The sequence below is a fragment of the Miniopterus schreibersii genome (genome assembly GCF_964146895.1).
Source record: "Miniopterus schreibersii genome assembly, chromosome: 4".
Lineage (NCBI taxonomy): Eukaryota > Metazoa > Chordata > Mammalia > Chiroptera > Miniopteridae > Miniopterus > Miniopterus schreibersii.
In genome coordinates, this window is record NC_138105.1 from 99,454,245 (window position 1) to 99,465,037 (window position 10,793).

The 10,793-nt window shown below is 48.1% G+C and overlaps 1 protein-coding gene across 3 annotated transcripts in view; it reads left to right on the top strand.

The window, feature by feature from the left end:
* The window catches only part of RNF216 (ring finger protein 216), a 116,976-nt gene that overhangs the window by 100,127 nt on the left and 6,056 nt on the right, over nucleotides 1–10,793 (top strand). The window lies entirely within an intron of this gene.

The following is a 10,793-nucleotide window of genomic DNA, read 5'->3' on the forward strand; positions in this document are numbered from 1 at the left end:
ATACCTGGGTTGAGTGTTCAATCGCCTGTCAGTGCGTGTACAGAAGGCAACCAATCGATGTTTCTCCCTCTCCCTTCCTCTCTCTCTAAAATCAATAACAAACTTTTTTTAAAATACACAATTCAAGCCAGTACTTTCAAGACCAAGCCAAAGACAAGGTCTTGTTAGCTATCAGTCTTTACTCTGGTACAGGACATCTTCAATATGCCTGACAAAGAGAAGGTGTCAGGGTAACAGGCAGCCCCTGTGAAAGCACGAAGACTCTGCTGGTGGCCACACACTAATCCTCAGAGCCACCAGTTTTGAAAAGCAGTGAGTGGTCTAGAAACTAGGTGTCTGCATATCAGGAACAACCTCCTCACTGGTCAGGAAATTGGGCTGAGGCCCCAGGAGTTGCTTTTATTCCATAGCTCTAGGACCCCATAAGTTCCTTAGTAAGCCCCCCTACCCCCCCCCCCCCATTGCTGAGGAAAAACTGAAAGGGGAGACTTAGTAAATAGAGGAGTCATCCTTCTGTTGTCGGTTGTGTGAGGGGTGTATGGGCCGCAATGGGAGCACTCGGCAAGGTGATCCATGCTGCTTTTTGTGACAGAACTTCACAGGACATGGCAGTTGACTCACTCCTCTGTCCCATCCCACTAGCAAAGGGGGGCCTGAGCCTCTCTAGGAACTTCATGAGGAAATAGGATCCCTTTTCTCCAGCTGCAGCTCCTGTGAAGTATTCCCCCCACCCACCCCATCTTATCTCTAGAAACAAAGAGCAGAGTGGGAGTTACCATGGGAGGGAGGGTGCTTGGCAGTCTGGCCTGTTCTCAGTTGTTTTTCTTTTTTCTCCCTTCTCCCTGTTCTTATTCCCTCTCCTGCCACCTCCTCTTCTTCCCACGCATGGAATTGATTATAAAGGTTTCTCGTGTTCTGGCACTGTGTTTGGGTGCCATAGTATGTGACTGCCCCCTTGTTTTCTTGTTGAATTGTCTTCTACCCTGAGAAAGGTTCTGGGTTTGCTCAAAATAAAGCTGGAAAGGAAGGTCAGGCAAATACAAACCCCTTCGATTTCCTCTGGTAGCTACAGCCAGAGATTTTGTTCCACATGTCCCGTTCCCATCAAAACTGGGATCAGCCCTGTTTCCTTGATTCTCACCAGGAGACCGATTGAATTCCAACCCAGCATCTGTTGGGGCTTCTGAGAACACAAAGCCATTCTGAAGTTCAGGGAAACAAAGCATGCCCTGTCGACAGAGCCTGTTTTCCGCTTAATGAACCAGTGGAGCCAGGAAGAATCTCTCGTTTGTCAGCAAGGGAATTGTCCCTTCATGGTTTGGAGAGAAGTTGAGATTTCATCCTTAATTACGAGATTGCTTGGGAACCCAAACTACATATTAGAGAACTAAATTGGTGAATAGTAATGTACTTTTTCTGTTATCAAAAATCAAAACATTCAACCAAGAATCTTACAAAAACAAGATTTTTTTTTTAGAAAGAAAAAAACAGAGAAGCAAACATAGTCACAGCAAACCACAGTTCTTGGTTTAGGGGTCAGAATGCAAAGCCAAATCTCGACACACACATGAACAAACGTCATTTCACAATGGGGGAAGGGTTCTCCTGGGACTCGACTAGATCCAAATATGCTGACTCTTCTCTTGTCCGTGTGCGGCTGGCTACATGAATGGTAGGGGCTAGCACTTTCTATCCGACATTTGGGATTTGTGTTCAGAAGTCACCTGGCAGTCTGGATTCTACAAGTGGGGCAAAATTCCTTTAAATACAAAGCAGAGGCAGTGTTGAGCGAGTGTCTTGGCTATCAAACTGCACAGAATTGTTTTCCACAACTTTGTTTTCTGAATGTAGGGGTTTGAAGCATGTTCAGTTCAGATAAAACCCAAGGCTTTTATAGCCAGTTTACAATTTGGTACCGTTATCTCCTGGCCATTATGGGAAAACCGATTTATTTTTCCCAAGCCTGCTGTGGATCCGACTGGACATCCATATGTGTTCATATATTTAATTCTGTAGCAGTTCCCTAAGGCAGATGTGTCATCCCTGTTTTACAAATGAGGAAACTTGCTGAAGATTGTGGTCAGTAAACGGGAGCATGAGTTTCCATCGCAGTTCATTTGTTCCCAGTGTCTTAAACAAGCCACTGCCTGCCTCCTCCCCTCAGTGGCTCCACCTCTACCCAGACTAGACCAGTGTGCAGGTCTTCCTGATAGACAGGCATGTAGAGGGCTCTGGGCATCTTGGAGACCCTTCCTTCAGTGGCCAGGGAAAGGAAGAACTGATTCAGTAATGGCAGGGAAGAAGGATATTTCAGGGAGGACTGATGAGGAAAAGGTGGAAACCTACCTGGAGGAAAGATACTCCAGACTTGAGGTTGGTAACTAATTTTTGGTTTCAGTATTTTTTTTCCTAAATTTTTTTTTTACTCCTCACCCAAAGACATGCTTTAGAGAGAGAGAAACATCAATCAGTTGCCCTCCATGTATGCCCCAACCAGGAATTGAACTAGCAACCTTTCAGTGCACAGGACATCACTCAACCAACTGAGCCACTCCAGCTGGAAACTTCGATATGAGAGAAACACATTGATTGGTTGCCTCCCTCATGCACCCCAACCAGGGGCAGGGATCGGAACCTGCAACCCAGGTACATGCCCTGGACAGGGTATCGAACCCATGACCCTCTGGTGCCCAGGCCGACTCTCTAACCACTGAGGCATGCCAGCCAGGGCTCTAGTCACTGTTTTTGTTTCTTGTTTTTAATTTATCTTTATTGTTGAAAGTATTACAAATGTCCCCTTTTTATTTCTCCATTGATCCCCTCCCAGGCCTTCACCACACTATTGTCTGTGTCCATGGGTAATGCATATATGCACATAAGTTCTTAGATTAATCTCTCCCCACCCTCCCCCTCCACCCCACCTTGGTAAAACCGGATTCAAGCTCACATCTTGTTCCAGATGTCGGCTCCTTCCACTCCAAAAATCTCCACGCCCTGGAGTGAGAGGTCCCAAATACAAGTGCTCTCCTATAGGTGCCCACGGGATCCCTGAGCCCAGTGAATCAAGCGGGCTGCCTCAGGGGTGGAACCCTCATGGGACCCCTTCCCCATTGAGCAAGCTGCAGATGGTGGAAAGGGAGCCTGACAACTCCAAACTGAGTGCCCCTGATAGAGTTTGGATGTCACTAGAGGACTTTACCAAGGAGGGTGGCAGCATGGTTTGGTCCAGTAAGCATGGCTTGTGGGTATGTCTCGTCTTCAGCAAATACCAGCTGAGCACTTGACCCTGACAGGAGTCAAAACATGGTCACACTCCAGGCTGCCTCCAGATCCCTGTGGGGGAGCTCCAGACAGAAAGGTGTTTGGGGGCTGGGCCCTAGGAGATAGCTGCAGAAGCCCGCCAAGAGCCTTGGGCCTTTGCTTCTCCCCAGCACATTGTCCAGACCCCAGCTGCACAGCATGTGCCCCTCCTGGCTGCGCTTCACCCTCCTCCCTGCAATTTCCTGTTGCCGGGGGACAGCTGGAGCTGTGGGTTAGGGTCTGGTGTTGCTCTGCGATCTGCAGCCGATCTGGGAATAATTTGAAACTAAATCCTCAGCTCTTTGGAAGCCTTTTATGAAATCATTGCAAGTTTATTAACAACAGCTGTGGCCACACATGACCTGGATCCCACCCCCACCCCCAATATCACAGGAGGGAAGCAGCAGTTGACTTGCAATTCCCAGTCACCTTTTTATGGGGGGGAAAGTTAAATGAAGAAAAGTCGCGCATCTTTCCTCCCTGGTCACAGGACAGCCGGCAGGCAAGCAGCCAGCCCTGCTGACAGACATTTTGAAGAAAACAGGCTCAGAAGAACTGTTCAAAGCTTTAACAAGACAGCCCTGTGCCAAGTGCTAAATGTCTGTCTTAGGCACCTTCAGCCTGTGGCTGGCAGTCATCGTTAATACGGATTGGGAGAAACGTTCTCTCGCTCCATGAACCACTTGTAGTTTCTCTGCCTTCATGTTCTCCTGTCCAGACCCTGCTGCCCTGGTAGAGCTGGCAGGCTTGTTGAGAGACAAGGAGTGTTGGGTTTTGTGGCAGTTTTTTTCTTAATTAGAACCTCTGTTGAATTCTACCTCACTTCCTGCCAGCGCCTGCATGCTGAGTCGGTATTTGGCAAGGCTGGGCCCTGCCGTCCACCTCATGCTCCCGCCAGGCCTTACTCCCCACCCGCCTCCCCTCCCCATGAAGCAGGCATGCCAGAGTCTCCCTGTCAGGCCGGTGCTTTCTGCATCCTGCTGAGCTCAGGAATTCAGGGAAAGGAAGGAAATAAACCCTTCTCCTTGTTAAGATGCAATCTGCTTGGTTCTTTATTTTAAGTGTCCTCCAGATCTGCTAGGCAGTGAGGCTCCATGTCCCATTCTGCTTTAATGCTTTGTCCCATGTACTGACCCACCATGGATATTGTACATGCTCCTGGCATGGTTCTCAGAGTGGCATACATGGCTCACTTCTATTCCACCTGGTGTTTTTTTACACTCAGTCTTTTGAGACCCACCCATCTTGGGACATCTTGATTGCTCACCAGTGTCCACCCCCTCCCACCCCAGCCTAGCCTTGCTTATACATACACATTCTGTGGACTGTTGGAAAGTTTTCGCTGAGATTAGGAGTGGCCAGAAAGGGCAAAGAGGATTCATCCAGACCTACTGGATGTGTCTTAAAGGCCAGAGAGAGTTGTGCTGGGTGGGGGGATTTAAGCCTCAGTGGCCATTCACTAGGGCTGTTGGGGTGTCCAGCACAGAGTACGTCTGTTCCTCTCACAGTTCCCTCCTGACCAGGACAGGCAGGGTGTGAAAGGGAGCTCAGGTCTCAAGCTCCCTCCAACCCTATTGAGGGCAGAGCAGTTGGAGGGGCCCTAACAGCTCACTCCTGGGGTCAGCAGCCTCCAGCTTCCTACAGAGTCCAGAAGTGACCAGGCACCCCTGGCGTGTAAGCCCAGAAGGAGCGCCAGCCTCTGCCCAGGGCCTGATTTCACTCCTCACCACTCGGTGTCTTCGGCACATAACCGCATCCTCAGAGCCAATTGCTCCTGGGTAGAGTCCCTGCCCACCCCCTGTGGCCTGGAGAGGTACTTGGAGAGCGGGCATGTATGAACAGGAGCAACACACATAGGGAAGGGGACCTGTGTGCAGAGACAGCCTTCTAGGAGGGAACCTCAGGGACTTTTTGAAAGTGAGATGTGGATACAAAACCAATGGGTATTAGGCCAAAATGTGCCCTGGAGTTATCTCTGGTGAGGTTAATGTGTGTGAGGATCAGAACCCTGGGGTTTTTTTGTGTGGCAGAAAAAGGAAATTCCATGGTACACCATAGTATGTATATAAGTAACTCGGATGCCTCGTGAGAAAATGTGCTGGGCAGGGAAGTCTGGAAGTGTTCATTCCACATTCAAGGTGGGCCAAGAGCAGTACCCAGTCAGGGGTGATGGGAGACTCAGTTACCATGAGCCAGCAGGTCCTCCAGCCTCAGGGATGGGGCCCAGCCTGCAACTGAGGTTTCTGAGCTCTCTGGGTCAGTGAGGTCTGCTGGTTTCATCTCAGAGGCTGAGTGCCAGGGAGACCAGAGATCTTCGAACGGGTCATTTTAAGGGATGGCATATGTACTTCTAGATGAGCTGACCCCAAAAAAGTAAGATTTTCCTAAAACTTTCCAGGGACATCACCCCCTTCTCTGCTGTATTGGCTACTTATCTCCTTGAGGAGAGGCATTTTCTGTTTTGCCCTATTCTGCATTTAGTGGAGAAAGGAGATTTCAGAGTTCTGCCCTTCTCAGAAAGAAAGAACCCTCTTGTATTTCAAGAGGGGTAAGATACACTCTTTCTAGAACAAAGAAGGGCCTAAAAATAGTCACCTCTGACAGTGACGAGGGTGGGGCGGGGCAGGCAGGGTTCCTGGGCCTCTGGTCGCACTGCTGCAGAAGCTCCATTCAGAAGCCTGTAGTTTCTGTGGGAAAGAGCTCAGGCTCTGAGACTGGGCCTTGGTTTGCTCATCTGTAATATGGGAATTAGTTGATAGTACCTAACTTGTGGCGTTATGGAGATTACTTTTGTACAAGCTGCTTAGAATAAGAGCTGGCAGATAGCCCTCCAGTACGCCTGGATTTCCTGTGAGTGACTCAGGCCCTGCTGGAGAGCTGAAGGACAATTAATTCTGTGATCCAGCCCACGCACCTGGCCCTCACATCCTCTTTCCTCCTGTTCTCTGTTTCCAGCAGCCTAGGTGTGTCCTAGATTTGCAGAATGGCAGGCCTTTTTCAGTGTTCTTACTCACTGTGAATGGTGACCGTCGAGGTGCTTAGAATGTTTCCCGGGGGAACTCACCTCCAGGAGGCCTTCAGTAGCCCTGTCTGACACTCAGCCCCAAACCCAAGAAGTGTTTTAATTGTGGTAAAATATATATAAAATAAAACTTTACATTTTTAAAGTGTATAGTTCAGTCTGCCTTCACTCTTTACTTGAGGAATTTAAAATGCTTAAGGGAAACTGCTTGTGAAAGGAACTTACACCCCAGATGAAGAAATCTTCCATTTGGAGTCTAACACATTTGACTGAAACTATAATTAAAAATAATAATAAATATATATATGTATATATGTGTGTATATATATACACACACACATATATATGCGTGTATATGGCAGTGTTTTAGTTCTTAGTTTCTAAACTTGGTGTCCTGTGACTTCAGTCAGTTGGAGAAAGTTGAAATCTGAAACCCCTGACCCCTATTCTAGGCGTAACTGACAATTTACTCATTATTTATGCTAACAATCACTGCACAAAATAGTTGAGCACTGACATTATCTGGTGAAATACAGACTGAATTCAGACTCCAAGGGCACTGCCTACCAGAGGAAGGACAGGGCTTAAGGACAAACGGTCTTGAGTCCATGTACCAGATCAGGAGTGATCAGAGCAAAGGAAGGAAAGAAGGGAAGAGGCTCCAGGTGGCTCTCTTCAAAAGGTGAAGAACTCAGAGTTCCCAGGCTCCTCCTCCCCCTCCTTCAGGAAGAGTCTCAGTGGCAGCCTGGGCGTCTCTGCCAGCAGGCGCACCTGGCCGCTCTGTCCTCCAGAAGCTGGCAGATCCGTATCAGTAAGCTCAGCTCACACTCCCCTCTGCAATGGCCTCAGACCCCTCTGAGGGAATTCTCACACTGCGTTTATTCAGTGCTGAACTTCCACCAGGAGCATTGGATTTGTCACAGGAAGCAGTGTTGATAGCAATCAGGCAGGTGCCCTGCCCACCCACCCTCAGGAGTGTGATAAGGGACCTAGAATCTTCTACCCAAAAAGGAAACCTCTCTTATCCCTCATTCCTCGATTATCCTGACAGAAGTATGTGGAATACCAGCTAAAACTGATCCCAGAGCAAAAACAGAAGCTCCAGGAGGGGCGGGGCCAGGTCTGCCTTATTCTCTGCTGTGCACCCAGCACAGGGCCTGATGCACTCAGTACTGACTCTTTGTTTTTTGTTTTTTTAATCAATAATTTAAAAAAATTTTTTTATTGACTTGAGAGAGAGGAAGGGAGAGGGAGAGAGAAACATCGATGTGGGAGAGAGACATCAATCAGTTGCTTCCCACACCAGGAATCAAAGCCGCAACCTGAGTATGTATCCTAAGCAGGAATCAAACTGGCAACCTTTTGGTGCAAGGGATGGTGCTCAACCAACTGAGCCTCAGCAGCGCTCAGTGCTCACTCGTGAAAGAAGGAGCACATACACCCTCCCGATTTTCCCATCAAATAAGCAGTGGGGACAGGGAAACCTTCACGACTACTCTGTGCGTTTTCTCCAGGAAAGCTATTTGAGTGACACTGTAGAACAATATAAAGCATTTGCCTGGTCCTCCACCAGCTAACCGTAACATTGAACGCTGGGACCTCTGTTTCTGTGCTATAAGAAGTTGGAATGGGTGATTTCTAAGGTACCTTCTGTGCTGTCAGAGGCTTTGAGCCGTAAGCACAGTTAGGTGATGCAGTAGAAACAGGGACACAGTGGTAGTGATGGTGAAGGTGGTGAAGGTGATGTAGTACCAATAGTTACGATTAATAAATGACCAGTCAGGAAACCTGTCACTTGTACCATAAAGAAGCCATTGAAAGAAATGTTGGAGGCAGTCTGTGCCACTTTTTCTTGAAACCTCTCATCTTTCTGCTATTTGTTGGAACTTCCTACCTTTAATAATGAGCACTTACTTTTTGCTGAGTCCTTTACACACATGAGCTCATTCAGTCCTTCCAGCAGCTTATTTTACACGAGGTGCTGAGACTCAGGTGGTCAGGACTTCCCCCAGGTCACCTGTTGAGAGGTGTAGACCACAATGCTCCCACTTCCCTTCGTCTTGACCACTTTCCTCTTTGTTTTTGTTTTATCTTTTTTTCCGAGGCATGCCACTGGCACCAAAATAAAGAGGCTTGCCAGCTCCTAATCTGGATAATTGGTAGAATTTATCTTAACATTCACATGGAGACCTTCAGACTGTCCACCAAACCCTGAGTTACTGGAGCCCTTTGTGTTGATTGGCTTAGTGAATACATTGTAGAGCAGTAAGTTCCCTGTGTGGAGTGTTTGCAGAGAGGCTGGATGACCGTGTCTTGGATTTTTTTTTAGCATTTTTATGCATTACCTGGGGTGGACATGACACCCACCAGGATCCCTCCTATACTTAGGATTTTCTGATATGCATAAGCACTTGGCAGCTTCTGAAACGCATGATGGGATCTTAACCTTTCCTCTCCTCTTCCCCTTGCCTTGCTCAGAACACCTGGCCAGCTGAGGCTAGAAAAGACTTGAGTGGCCCTGGCCAGTTTGGCTCAGTGGTTAGAGTGTCAGACTGCAGACTTAACTGAAGGCTCCCTGGTTCAGTTCTAGCTAAGGGCATGTACTTCACTTGCAGGCTCGATCCCTGGCTGTGGTCGGGGCGCGTGCAGGAGGCAACCAGTCAATGAGTCTCTCTCACATTGATGTTTCTCTCTCTTCCTTCCACTCTCTCTAAAAAGCAGTAAAAAAAATATGCTCAGTTAAATACTTCCAACAATAAAGATGAATTTTTTTAAAAAACCGTAGAAGTGGATGAGAATAAATGAGAGATGATTGGAAATAAAGAATCAAGGTGGTTTTCAAAAGGAAAAAAAAAGTGAGACTACCATATCAAAAAAAAAAAAGAAAAAAAATATCCTCAAGTGAGGATTATAAAAAAGAAAAGACGGGTGTATATGGTAAGAATTTCCAAATGTTGGAGTTGGAAAGAATCCTTGGGATCCTTGAGTCCAGACCATCATTTGGCGTCTGAGGCCTGGAGAATGTAAGCAGAGTTAATGGGGCCTCCCACTGTTTCCCGCAGAGCCCACTCCCCAGGGACTCTGTCCTAAAATTTTTATCTACCAAACAAAGGGAATATATTGTGTTGCTATTTACTCATTCCATCAGTTTCACTGTTGATCAGAAGTTTAACACGTAAACTTAGGATAGTGTCTAGCACAGAGTAGGTGTCTGACATGCTGATTGGGTAAACTCATGATTCCAGAGTCATTGAGGGCTCACAACTGTACGGCAAAGTCACAGATTGCTGTCTTGACTTTGACAGTAGTAACATGCTTAAGTAAATCTGCAGGCTGTCCATTGCTCAGCTCCACACTGGGGCTGCCACACTCTCCTCTGGTCCAAGGATTTCCAGGGGTCCTTTACAGCTCATGTTCTGCTCTGTGGCTCCATTCACATCTGAGAAGTTCCATGGGTGTCATCAACCAGTCAGAGCCTCAGGTCAGATGGAAAACCCAGACCCACCACTGATCCTGTCCCACCCAGAGTCCACCCAGCCATGAAGAAGGCTCTCATGCCTGGTCTGGGGAAACACAGCTTTCCAGCAGGCTCTTAAAGTACCAAAACTTCCTTGTGCCCTCTTGCCCCCATTTTGGTCACCACTGCCCTTCCCCATACTTCTAGTGTGGCTGCTCTTAACTCCTAGAGAAGCAGCTGGAAGACACCAAAGAACAAACCAGGCCTGCCTGTCACTCAGTTTGAACCAGTGGAGCTGATGCGCGTCATTCAGGTTTGGGCTGCAGTGTCCTACCTACCGTGCTCCTCACTGAGCCTCACTCTGAGGGCGAGGCCTTACTCCCATGGCCTACACATCCTTGCTTGTGCAGCAGCAGCCCTGCCATTGGCCAGCAAAGACATGCATCTTGGGGTTTTTCAATCTAGCGCGTGTCCTTTCACACTCCAGATACAGTGGTACCTGAGTTTTCTAACGTCTCTGTTGATGAATGTTTCGGTTTATGAACGCCATAAACCCAGAAGTAAATGCTTCGGTTTTCGAACACACCTCAGAAGTCAAACGTGCCACACGGCTTCCGCTGAGTGCAAGATCCTGAGGCCTAGCTGTTGATCCCTTGGTTTTAGAACGTTTCAGAACTCAAACGTTCTTCCAGAATGGATTACATTCGAAAACCGAGGTACCACTGTAATTGGAAAGCCTCTGCTAGGCCCCTGAGCGGTGGGTGAACTTAGCACATAACATGAGGCAGCAGCCCAGTGCTCCCACCATAGTGCACAGGGCAGGTAGAGACGTGGGAACTACACAGACCTGGTTCCCTGCTTGCCCAGAGCTTCCCTGGAGAAGCCCACACTTCTGCCTGTGCCCAGAGCCCCTCTTTGGCTCCTTCCCAGGCTGGGATAACCCAAGTCTGAAGTGCCAGTGAGCACAGCGGGTCCACCAGGTGTGGGTTTGGGAAGGGGAAGTGGCAAGGTCTG